Raw genomic sequence first — 14,121 nt, 5'->3', positions numbered from 1 at the left:
TTGGAAGCACTTGGAGGGATATAGGCCAGGGGCAGGCAGGTGGGACTAGTTCAGTTTGGGATTATATTTGGCATGGACTGGCTGGACCGAAGAACCTGTTTCCATGCTGATTGGCCCTATGACTTATGTCTGTATAGGCTGATTATAACTAACTGTAATAGGTCTGTTATGGGCCGACTAAATTTCCTCAAAATGCATTAAGAAAATCATCGCAATCCAAACTTTATCTTATTTTAGAGATAAGTGTAAGGCATTTTGATTGGTTAAACTACCAGACTTGAAACAAAATACACTTCTTACACTATGATTATAATATAGACAAAATAAAAATAAAATAAAAGAACTGCTTAACTGTAACTCTATTGAAATGCTTAATAAAATACTATGTATATTAACTGCTACTAACTAACTTTTCCAAAATAGCAACATCCCATAAACACACCCTTGGCAAAGGCAAATTCAGCAAAATAGATGGTCTCACATGTAGTTCTAGTCGCAGGAAGAGAATCCCAGCTTTTAGCTCTAACAGAGACAAGAATAAAACCTTCCACATCAAGCTTCAAGATTACAGCAACTGCTACTAAAGGCTTACATTAAAAAATCCTGTTTTTGTGGGAGCATGACCCCACCCATTCAGGCTGCTTCTATTGTTTAAATTTGAAAAAAGAAAACGGCAAGGCCTCACAAGCTGTTTAGTTTATTGGCTTTGAGCAGACCACTCTCTACATCTGCCTTAACCTCTCATCATAAAGAAAACCAAGGACAAACTACATCTTTTAAAGCCAGGGTATCATCAAAGAAAAACAAGGACCATCAATATACAAAGATGGCTTTATTCTTAAAAACCTTTAGTCTTACACTGTTAGTACATTATAATACATATTCATTACATTGACTCTAAACACGCAAATATTCGCTACTCCAGTCCATTTCAGTCAGTTTTTTCCCACCACCGAATACCTTCTACTTCCGTCATCAAAGTCACGACAAGGCATTGGCAATTATGTTCTCTCGTCCTGCCAATGTATAATTTTCAAATTGAATAGCTGCAATAATAAGCCCCATCTAAACATTTTTTTCCAAAAACTTGAAAAGTTAATAATCAGTATATACAATTGTCCCAGACACGTTACTGGTAATATAAATGTGAAATGTTGCATTGCCAACACCAGACTCAAGGTCTCCTTTTCAGTTGTGGAATATGTCTGTTGATGGTTATTAAATTTTCTGGAAAAATATCCAATAGATCTTTCTGCCTTCTTGTTGTCATCTTGTAAGAGCACAACAACACCCACCAACACTTGCATCGATAGCCATCTTGAATGACTTTACATAATTAGGTATGGCTAACACTGGGGCAGTGGTTAACACAGCTTTCGGGTTGCAAAGTGTCTTCTAACATTCCTCTGCCCACTGAAATTTTCTGCACTTCTTCAACAAGTCAGTCAGTGAAGCAACCACACTGCTAAAATTTGGTGCAAATTTATGATAAAAAACACTCAATCCCAGGAATTGTAGTATTTCCCTTTTTGTTGATGGCATGGGAAACTCTCCAATAACTTTAGTTTTCACATCCAATGGGGCCATCTTTCCATGTCCAATGACATGGCCCAGGAATATGACTTGGACTTCTATGAGCTCACTTTTTGCCAAGTTTGCCACCAAACCCTCCTCCTGAAGTCAATCGAACTATTCTAATTATATGCTCCAAATACTCCTTCTATGTGTGACTAAAAATCACCAGATCATCAATGTACACCACACAATTTGATAATCTCAAAAACACTTTATTAGTTAGTCATTGAAATATAGCTAGCACATATATCATGCCAAATGGCATGACTTTAAATTGTTGCAGTCCATTCGATGTCATGAAAACCAAACTTTCTTTCACTCTTTTGGATAAAGGTACCTGCCAGTATCCTCTGAATAAGTCCAATTTATAATATAACTTGCTTGTCCCACCTCCGAAATATTGTCTTCCAAATAGGAGATGGATCAGATTTTGTAATTGCATCGACTTTGCAATAGTCTACACATAATCATTGGGTGCTATCTGAGTTTGGCACAATTACTTTTGGTGAGGTCCAGTTGCCGCAACTCACTTCATTTGTGTTGCCTTTGAGCATCTGGTCAATCTCTTGTTGAACTTGTGCCAACTTTAAGAGGGTTAAGTCCATAAGGATGTTGTTTAATTGGAACAGTATTTCCTATATCAACATCATGCGTAGTAAGATCAGCACTTCCCAGCTTATACCCACATATCTCCTCATGTGATTGTAGTAATTCTTTCAGATCATTTTGATTTTCCTCTGGAAGATAGCTAAATAATTTCAGCTAATATTTGAGAACTTCCTCATTGTCCAATTTAATTTGAGGAATGTCTAATTCAGAACCATCAGAACTTGGTTCTTCACTCTGTGTTGTAACTAGCAACACATTCTCCTTTTGCTTTCCTTCCGTATCAAAATGCCTTTTGAGTATGTTCACATCACATACTCTGTGAGATTTCTTTCCATCTGGAATTCTTGTTAAATAATACATCTCACTCAATTTCCTTTTAATTTGAAAAGGCCCACTAAAAATTGCTTGAATATGTGATTGTCTCCATCTTCTCATTAAGATGTAATTTTTTAAGATAGTAACATTTTGGGATACACTTTTTGATGCAACTCCTTTAATTTTTCATCTTTCTATTGTAATTCAGCTAATTTCTCTGAACAAAAAATGTTCACTTTGTCATCCACTTGTTCTTGCTTTTTTGCTCAACTATTTGATCAAACATAATTTCTGATAATTTCAACTTCTTTACCTTTATTCTTTGATTTCTCCTCCTGTTTCCACCTGTGGCTTTATGACCTTGTTCCCACACAGTCAGGAAAAGTCCCAGGATATACTTTCTCTAACACCTCATTGCCTGATTTTCTGTTGGTCATTTCAACCACAGTAGGCATCATCCCACCTGTGATCCAACTATATCATTTGTGAGGATAAACTTAATGTCTGGAACAGAAAATTTCTCTATTATTCCTGTCACCACTTCACCACTTTTCACTAGACTCACAAATCTCACTTTGTATAATGGAACACTGTTCCTCACACCATGAGTTTCACATATTATCATCTTATACTAGCAATACTCCTTTTGAATTACATATCTCCTCATCTCTCACCATCAAAGATTGATTTTCTCCAGGATCTCATAAAATCTTAATTTCTTAACTACTCCTTCTGGCATACGTAAGCAAACCTTAGCCATGCAAGTAAATTCTTGAATGAGATTTGTCACTTTATTCTCAACCAAGAACTATTGCAACTATTTCGCTTCCTGTGTGAATTTCTTTACCACTTCAACAAACTCACTGGCTTATCCAGTTTTCCCACTTTCGTCTTCCCAGTGCTTTTCCTAAACCACCAACACTGCAATTTCATGTAGCCCACCTTATTACAGTGGAAATACCTGAGCTTTTTTACTTCTCTTTCCCCCTCATGAGTTTCCTTTTTACCCTGTGGTAAACAATTTGTATTATCTTCAGTGAGATCTCCTTTTCCCTTTTCACCTGAGGATTTTGCATTTGCTCAATGTCTATCTTTCACAGATTGAAATTGATATCAGAAGCCAAACTTTGATTTATGAACCAACTTATAATCATTGGCCATTTTCATTGCTAATGTTACAGTCTTAACTCTCTGCTCTTCCACATGAGGAAGTGAATTTTTGGACTCCTCCAAAATAACCGTCACTCTAAGAGCATCATATGTTTGATCTATTTTCAATGCCCTTCTCCACCAATCAAAATTACCTTGTTTGATCCTTTGAAACTCAATGTACATTTGACCAGGGTCCTTCCATAGGTTCCTTAAATGTTGTCTGTAGCCTTCTAGTACTAGCTCACAGGCACTTAAGATGGCTCTTTTTCAGCCATCTGCTCCCCAGATACTTCCTTTGATAGTAATGCAAATACTTCACTAGCTTTACCTACCAACTTTGTTTGAATCAACAATACCCACATGGTCACCAGACATTTCATTTGTACAGCCATTGTTGCTCAAAGGAAATGAAAAAGGCTTCTACATGCTTCTTGGTGATCTTTGGCATATTTAAACAGTTCCTGACCAATTCTTTGGCTATGATGGGATTGCTCTCCATCTCAGACCTCATGACTTCTCCTACCTTTCCTCTCTACCTCTGCCGTTTCAAGTTGGGTTTGAGTTTTCAGTAAAAAGTGAGGTCTGCAGATGCTGGAGATCAGAGCTGAAAATATGTTGCTGGTTAAAGCGCAGCAGGTCAGGCAGCATCCAAAGAGCAAGACATTCCTGATGAAGGGCTTTAGCCTGAAACATCGAATCTCTTGCTCCTTGGATGCTGCCTGACCTGCTGCGCTTTGAGTTTTCAGTTCCAACTTCTGAAGTTTAAAAACTCTCCCTTTCTCCTTTTTTTCTACTAGGGCCTTCCTTTCCTTTTATTTTTTCCTGTATTTTTAATCGTATTTCAAACTGTTACATTTCCTTTTCATGTTCAAGCTGCTTCATTTTTGATTGAATTTTAGCCATTTCCAATTGTTCCAATGGCATTTCAAGCAAACGTAAATGACAAGTTATTGCTGCAATTAGCTGCCCTTTCTGCATGAACAAAAGGCAAACCCAACTCCCACTTGTCTGCCAATTCCAAATGAGTAGGAAAACTACAACAAACTGCCATTCCTAGATGTCACAATCATGCGAACAGCCAATGGGGAACTTCAAACTAGCGTCTACAGGAAAACAACACATACAGACCAAATACTGAACTACAGAAGCAACCAACCCAACACCCACAAACAGAGCTACATTAGAATATTATTTCAATGAGCCACCACACACTACAGCACAGAGAAAATATGCAGAACAGAGGGAAATCACCGATACAGTGTATTAAATAAAACAGGTACCCAATGAACACAGTCCACCGATTTCTCAGCAACAAAACCAAACAAGCAGACAATATGCATCCAGCAACCTGAGCCACTCTTCTCTACATCAACGACATCTTGGAAATGACTGCCAGAATACTCAGACCCCTTTGCATCATGGTAGCCCACAAACCCACCAACACACTAAAACAGCAGCTAATGAACGTGAAAGACCCTATACATACAACAAGCAAAACTAATGTCATTCACAAAATACCTTGCAAGAACTATAAGAAACATTACATTGGACAAACGTTCAGAAAATGAGCCACTAGGATACATGAACATCAACTAGCCACAAAAAGACATGACCCATGCTCATTAGTAATTTTATATACAGATGAGGAAGGACTCCACTTTGACTGGGACAGCACATCCATCCTAGGAATACCCAAACAGAGACATGCACAAGAATTCCTAGAAGCATGGCACACAACTGGAACTCGATCAACAAACACATTGGCTTGGATCCCATTATCGCCCCCTGAGAAAAAGAACAGGAAATTACATCACCACAGGAAATGATATCACCACAGGAAATAGCATCACCAACACAAGGAAACCTAAACACAAATAAAAAGCAGATCATACCACCAGTGCTTCACTGGAGGCTCACTTATGATGTTACCTAGTACGGTGATGAAATGTCTGAAAACGAACCTTCTAGCTCAGAGAGCAAACTTACATCCAGAACCTCAGCCTGAGCTACAAATCTTCTCAAAACTCACTAATAAAAAAACACCATTCACTGCCTTTGAGTCAAATAATCTTAAATCCAAACTGGAATTCGGGATTATTATGGACCAGACCAATCTCCTCACAGTATATAAAGAAGACCCTAAGGGCAACTGTAAGGCATTGTTTTCTGGATGCAATTCAATTGGTCAAACTACCAGGCTTGAAACAAAGCACATTTTATTCAAAGGGTAAAAACAAGGACTGCAGATGCTGGAAACCAGAGTCTAGATTAGAGTGGTGCTGAAAAAGCACAGCAGGTCAAGCAGCATCCAAGGAGCAGGAAAATCGACGTTTCGGGCAAAGGCCCTTCATCAGGAATAGAGCAGCTCTATTCCTGATGAAGGGCTTTTGCCCAAAATGTCGATTTTCCTGCTCTTCAGATGCTGCTTGACCTGCTGTGCTTTTCCAGCACCACTCTAATCTAGACACTTTATTCACACACTATAATTAAAATACAGACCAGATAAAAATAAAATTAAAAATTGCTTAATTCTAAATCCATTGACATATTCTCTATGACTACATTAGCTACTACAAATGAACTGTTCCAATGTAGTAACAGCCAATTGGAGGACGTGGATAACATGCCAGTAATTGACATAGAGATGAAGATCGGTGAGGACCTGGAAACAATTATTATCACGGAAGAGGTAGTGTTGGACGAGATAATGGAGCTAAGGGTAGACAAGTCTCATGACCATTGTGGAACGCATCCCAGGGGACTAAAAGAGATGGCAGGAGAAATAACAAGTGTACTTGTGAAAATTTTCCAAAATTCGCAGGACTCTGAGGCAGTTTGAGCAGATTGGAAAACAGCAAATGTGATGCCAGTGTTTAAAAAGGGTGGTAAACAAAAGATGGAGAATTATAGATCAGTTAGCTTAACTTCTGTAGTGGGGAAGATACTTGAGTCTACTATCAAGGAAGGAATAGCAAGGCATCTAGTTAGAAATTGTCTCATTGGGCAGGGGCAGCATGGGGTCATGCTTAACTAATCGTTTGGAATTCTATGAAGACATCATATACATGATGGACAACGATCACCCACTGTGTGTGTCCCTGGATTTCCACACGGCCTTTGACAAAGTGTCGTAGAAAAGGCTGCTGCATAAGGTAAAGATTCATGGGGAAAGTATTAGCATGGATAATGAATTGGTTGACTAACAGGAAGCAAAGAGTGGGGATAAATGAGTGCTATTCTGGCAGGCAACCAGTAGCTAGTGGTATGCCTCAGGGATCAGTTTCAGGACTGCAATTATTTACAATTTATGTGGATGATTTGGATTTGGGGATGACGTGTAGTATGTCAAAGTTTGCAGATGATACTAAGATGAGTGGCAGAGCAAAGTATACAGAGGACTCTGAAACTTTGCAAAGGGACATAGATACTTTAAGTTAGTGGGCAAAGGTCCGGCAGATGGAATACAATGTTAATAAATCTGAACTCATCCATTTTGGTAGGAATAACAGTAAAAACGACTATTACTTGAATCGTAAAATGTTACAGCATGCTGCTGTGCAGAGGGACCTGGGTGTCCTTGTGCATGAAAAACTGAAGTTTCGTCTGAGGTACAACGGTAATTAGGAAGATAAATGGAATTTTGTCCTTCGTTGCTAAAGGGGGTTGAATTTAAAAGCAGAGAGGTTATGTTGCAGCTGTATAAGGTGCTGGTGAAGCCATACCTAGAATACTGTGTACATTTTTGGTCTCCTTATTTAAGAAAGGATGTACTGGCACCAGAACGGGTGCAGAGGAGGTTCACTAGGTTGAGTCCAGAGTTGAGAAGAGAGACTGAGTAGACTGGGATTATATTCATTAGAATTTAGAAGAATGAGGAGGATACAGAAACATATAAAATTATGAATGGAATTGATAGATAGAAGTAGAGAGGATGTTTCCACTGGTGGGTGAAACTAGGACAAAAGGGAATAGCCTCAAAATCAGGAGGAGCAGATTTAGGACTGAATTGAGAAGTTAACTTCTTCACCCAGAGGGTTGGGAATCTATGGAATTCCCTGCCCAGTGAAGTGGCTGAGACTGCTTCAGTAAATGTTTTTAAGGCTAAGGTAGATGCTTTTTTAACAGAAGAAGAATTAAGGGTTACAGTGAGAGGGTGGGTAAGTGGACACCACAAAAAGATCAGCCATGATCTTATTGAATGGCAGAGCAGGCTCGAAGGGCCAGAAGGCCTACTCCTGCTCCTAGTTCTTATATTCTTGTGTTCTAACCCTTGGCAAAAGTAAATTCAGTAAAATAGATTGTCTCACATGCAATTCTGGCAGCAGGAAGAGAACCTCAGCTTTTAGATAAAGCAGAGAGAGGAATAATAGCTTCAAGACCCCAACTGCTACTGAAGGCCAAAACTAAAAAAAAGTCTTGGTTCTGCGGGACTTGACCTCACTCATTCAGGCTGCTTCTATTGTTCTAACTTTAAAAAAAGGGTCTCAAGCTGTTTACTTTATTGACTTTGAAGCACAATGCTCGGCACCTCTGACTGAATCTCTCTTCATAAAAAAAAGGACAAAATGCACCTCTTAAAGTCATAGTATCATCACAGGTCACTGAGTTCTCAGTCACAATAATGATTGAAAGAAAATATTGGTGAATTAACATGTGAATAAACTCAAAAGTACAATTCTACAGTTCTTGAAAAAAAGCTGCCAAAAATATTTGATATTTTGAACAACCAGCAGGAAAGAATAATCGGAATAAGGCTCCCCAATGAATTTGTGGGTAAAGGCATTGTTCAGTATTAATGAAGGTTATGAGAAAGAAGAGAGAATGAGCTTACATTAATAAAGAGCATTTTATTGTCACAGGATATCCCAGAATACTTCCTAGCCAAGCAAATATTTTTGAACTGTAGCCACGCTTAAAGTGCAGGAAGCACAGCAGCCAATTTGTGCACAGCATGCTTTCATAAGCAGCAATGAGATGTGTGTAATAGAATTCCAAGTCCCTAGAATAACTCGATTCAATCTCAGTTCATGCTGATTCAGATGAGATGGGAGTTAAATATTGCCACCATCATCGTTACATAGGAAATAAGCATCAACCAAAAATCTTAGTCCAGATTTCTAAGCAAGTCTAGATAAAGCATTCATCTTAGTCCTTCAGGAGCCATCTTTAGTCAACTTCACCCGCTCACATTCACAATGAAATGATTGCTTTTTCCTTTGCTTTATTGTCTCTGTCCAATTAAGGTCTTGGTATTGCTGACATTTAACTGACTAAGTTAGCTTGATTCGCTTTCCATTCATTCTCAATTTATGCATTTCCCCACCATCTTCAAATAGCTGAGACCGTCACGCTAGCCAACTATCCATTGACTCCATTTACACTTCTTGTTGCTGCGCAAAGGTAGCCAACATCATCAAACACCCCTCCCACCCTGATTATAATCTTTTCCAGTCTCGTCTGTCAGATAGACAAGCTTAAACACATGTGCCAACAGATTCAAGAACAGCTTCTTCCCCGCTGTTAATAGATTGCTGAATGGATCACTCAAATTTCAAATCAGATGTTGATCTTATGTCTCCTGCACAGCTGTATGTTTGTATGCCTTGCTCTGTTCAATCATCCTGTGATCTGTATGTCCTTGTATGTTGTGATCTGCTGTGTTGCATGCAAAACAAAACTTTTCACTGTAGATACATGTGACAACAATAAATCGAATCAAATCAAAGATCAGCCAATTCTCATTTCTGAATGCTATTCAATCACTTCTACTAAAAAGAAATACATGTTTGTGTGTGCACATGTATAATATAACTAGATTCCTTTAACAATGGAAAGAAATAACCCAATCTCTTTCTTAACACAGTCCTCTCAACCTTCCAGTTGAATAGATTTTAGCTCTTGAGGCTATTACATTTATGTTTCTGGAGATCTGGTTAATACTTACTTTGCCTTCTTCTTTATTGTCTATACATGTACAGACTTTGTCACAAACTCCAATTCCAGCTATTTCTAGTAAATGACTATCCAGTCCGCCACTGTTAGATCTGGTTGGATCTGTGTAAATGGTATTGCAACTGTTTCTTTGCGAATCATCCGACTGCTCCAATTTGTTCCAATAGAGTAAAATAAAATAGAAACTCTTAATAACAATCTAAATACACAGCCTCACTTCCATCTCATCCTTTTATTTAAGTCTAGGAGGATGAGATGAGCTGTTTAACTGCCTCAGGATCCTCCACCTACATCTGCCCAACTTGAACCTACCCATTGACCCAGACTTGATTTCAAAATTACTGCATGCCTGCTTCCTCATTTCACACTGTTCTTTCCAGATTTAGCTTACCCATGACACCTTTGCAATGATTGTGTTCTATCCAAACTCATGACCACAAAGCCACACTTATCTCAATGCTTGCTGGCATTGTCAATGACTATCCTTCATCAGGTTCTGTTCCTCTACTATTCAAAAGTTTAAATTTCATATCTTCTTAAAAAAATGTTCAAATCTTCTCCTTCTTCAACTGCTTTTCTTTGCCCATTAACCTTTATTACCTCGTAGCCCTCTGGGCTCAACTTCCACAAACCTCTGTTCAGTTCAGTTTTTAACCTGTTCATAGCAAAACTTTGGTCAAAGTCAATAACAATACTGTGTGGGTGTGTATATGTTGTGTGTTGTGTATATATGTGTGTGTGTGTTTGAGTGTATGTTGTGTTTTGTGTATATGTATGTGTGCATGGTGTGTGGGTGTGTTTTGTTTGTGTGTGCATGTGTGTTTGTGTGTTGTGTGTGTGTTGTGTGTGTCTTCATTATGGTTGACCTTAATTTCTTTCTCTCTTTCTTTCAGTTGCATTACATAGCACTCATTTGGTTCAATGCATTCACTCATGACTAACTCCATCCCCCTATGCCAGTGTGAATAGGCCCGGTGTGATTTCTCCACACTTCTAATTTTTTTCTTTGTTCAATTTTCACTCGCAATGCCTCCAGTTGGAGAATATTGTGGAAGCTCATCGAGGCGAAATCGGGTGATGGTTGAATAATTTGTTGCCCTAATCTGCCAAGTTAAAATGAAGAATAATGACTTGTTGAGATACAGGAAAACTCAACACATCAGATCAGAATATTGAGTAAAGTAAGGTCAGATGTGCAATAAGCATTGATACTAAAGTATTGGTTCAATTAAAGAACAGGGAGGCAAACCATGGTTTCTTTGTAGGTAAAAACAATGACTGCAGATGCTGGAAACCAGTTTCTGGATCAGTGGTGCTGGAAGAGCACAGGAGTTCAGGCAGCATCCAACGAGCAGCGAAATCAACGTTTCGGGCAAAAGCCCTTCATCGATTTCGCTGCTCGTTGGATGGTTTCTTTGTGTTTGCCTGTAGTTCCAACCTTTTGTAATGCTCTTTTATTTTTGGCCTAAATAATGTAACTAATTTTCTACATATTGCTAGGTTCTCTCACCAGAAATGCAAAATCTTGTTGCCATCTGAAGGCACTCCACACCCTCCTGCCTGTAATCATTCATTAAATAGATGCTCTCTCTGAAATCAGCTACCTTGTTCTTCAATCCCTGATGGGTGAAAAATGGCATAAGACCATCAAACACATTATCTAAAATTAATCTACATTGTATGCTTAAACTGTAGACTTTATCACATGTAGGTTACACATAATTAGTTCAATACCTCATCAAGAGCAGTAAATCTTCAATCTTATGCATGGACAAATGTTTGGGATTGATGCTGACATGCCTTGTACTAACAAATGATGAAGTTAAATCTATTACTTGCTATTAAAGATGCAGCATGAATAGATATTACAAACTACACTACTGTTTCCCTTCAAATGTTGAAGATAGTAATTTTCTTCATTTCTCACTTGCACTCTTCTGTCATTCCTTGTTTTTTCAATGTCATTTCTCCTTCCCATTAGCTTTTCCTAATATTCTTCCCATTCTTTCTTCTCATGTTACTCTTCTTCAGTAGCCCGCTTCATTTGTGAGATATTATCAATATTGATAGATTATTTGACCATTATGGTCAATTTAGCTTAGTCTAATCTTACCCTTGCTCAGTGTTTGTACATTGGGCCTTCCAAACGGCGTCATTGCATAGCCAACTGGATTAAGATCCCTGGTTAATGTTCCTATCTGCTAATGATGGCCAAACACAGCATCCATTCAGTTAAAAAAGAATGATATAATAAAATCAGAGTGTGTTGTGAAAAGCACTCCCTGTTTTTTGTTTCAGCATTCAGAGTTCCTTGTGTTTATTTTACCTTTTAAATAACATTTTTCACATTCGGGGCAGCATGGTGGCAGAGTGGTTAGCACTGCTGCCTCACCGCGCCTGAGACCCGGGTTCAATTCCCGACTCAGGCGACTGACTGTGTGGAGTTTGCAAGTTCTCCCCGTGTCTGCGTGGGTTTCGTCCGGGTGCTCCGGTTTCCTCCCACAGTCCAAAGATGTGCGGGTCAGGTGAATTGGCTATGCTAAATTGCCCGCAGTGTTGGGTAAGGGGTAAATGTAGGGGTATGGGTGGGGTTGCGCTTCGGCGGGTCGGTGTGGACTTGTTGGGCCGAAGGGCCTGTTTCCACACTGTAAGTAATCTAATCTAATCTAATCTAAATACAGAATTGTACTTCGAAGTACTTTTGCAGCAGAGTTATTGCTGTGACATAGGACAAATGGCAACTAATTTGTACCTCGCCAATTCCCTCAAAGTCTAATGTGAAAATGATCAGATATTCAATTTTATTGATGTTAGTTGATGGATAAATATTGACCAAGATTCAAGGAAGAACTCTCCTCTTCAAACATTACTATGGGGTATTTTACATTAATTGAAAGGGTTACCCAATTTTAGGTTTAAACTTCTATCAGTTTAAGGTCTCATCTAAAAAAAGACATCAACACTCCAACTGTATTCTTTCAGCACAGCCCTTGAGTGGAAAAAATAGTTTTCAGGCCTTGTGACTTCTGCTGAAGTTGATAGAATCAACATAGACCAGGGATTAAACATGGGATGCTTCTAATCTGTTTGGCACTGTATGCCTATAATTCTAGTGTACTGGGACATGGGATCATGCTGCCGATCACTGATGAAGGATACATACAGCTGACACCAGATAAAGGAATCATACTGATCCAAGTGAATTTCAGTGCCAGCCCACTTCCTGTTCACTCCAGTTGTACCAATTTGGCCGAGAAACAATCAGGCTGTAATCCAGTTGTTTCCCTATGGAGTGTATATCTAGAACAGAGAGTCAGACATTATCAGAACCATGTGTGCATGCTTCTCTCTCATCCTAGCCCAGTGGTTTAACCTGCCTAAAGCTGAACTAGTGCTGATTTACCAGCATGCTTTAAAGCTGTGGTGGCTTACTGAGAACAGGCACCCATGTATCATTTGAAGTTTGTGAAACACCTGGAGTAGTTCCTTCATGCAGATTTGGTGAGGGATTTATTCACACACAGGAAAGATCTTGACTTCCATCTGGTATTGTCATAGTGAGAGTGTAACAGCTTCAAGTTGCAAGTACAGCAAGACTTTCTTCACATTGATCAATCTATTGCAGGCCAGGCACTACTTTGGTCCTCAATAAACTAGTTATGTATCAGGATAGGCAGTTTCCACAGTCACCACAATTCTAATTAATGATCCTATTGAGAAACTTGAAATCAGCTGACACCAGATAAAGGTAAGAACAGTTGTCATGTTTTAAATGATAAAGATCTATATCTGTAATTTTAAATCTAGATTACATTAACTAGTCTTAGTTTGGTGTGGCAATGTGCCACCCATATAAGGCCTCTGCTTTGAAGTTATGTTTGTGCTATGCTTCCTGATCTCAGCCAAGTCAGAGCTTGGGTCAGGAGACTGTGTATTTAAATGGGCCAAGAGCTCTTGAGCTAGGGTTAGGAGGATGCAAATCATCGGTCCTGCTTTCAGTCATCATCCAGTGGCACTTAGTCAGAGTGAATATACATGTGCATTGCTTAAGGACAATGTTAGGTCACGAGATGTCCATGATCCATAATTAAGCTGCAGATATTCACCATGTTGTTTATGAAATGGTAACTTGGCTAAGATCTGATGTTGTACAAAGGCTTTTATCTGTGGGAGTGGAAATGAGAAAATTGAAAAAATAAATTGCTTTTACAGCTGTTAATTAAAAGTTCATGTTCTCAAGCTTATTTTCCATTAATTTATTACCAAATATCTTCACATGCAGACCATCAATTCAAACAGCTGCCAACTAAATGAAGCATATGACTGAGACCTAAACTAGAGCACATCAAGAGTCCATTGAAATCATTGAAAAGCCAAGACTTTGTAATAGAATTGAAGCCACTCAGGACCTCAATCGTTATGAAACTTCCTTTTCCCTACTCAGTTTATTCCCATTTTGTCTCTCCTTTTTTTTTAGTAATTTAATACAGCTGGAATAAAACTCCTACAGTAACATTT

Source organism: Hemiscyllium ocellatum, chromosome 1 (genome assembly GCF_020745735.1).
Source record: "Hemiscyllium ocellatum isolate sHemOce1 chromosome 1, sHemOce1.pat.X.cur, whole genome shotgun sequence".
In the NCBI taxonomy this organism is placed as follows: Eukaryota; Metazoa; Chordata; class Chondrichthyes; order Orectolobiformes; family Hemiscylliidae; genus Hemiscyllium; species Hemiscyllium ocellatum.
This window is presented reverse-complemented; position numbering follows the sequence as displayed.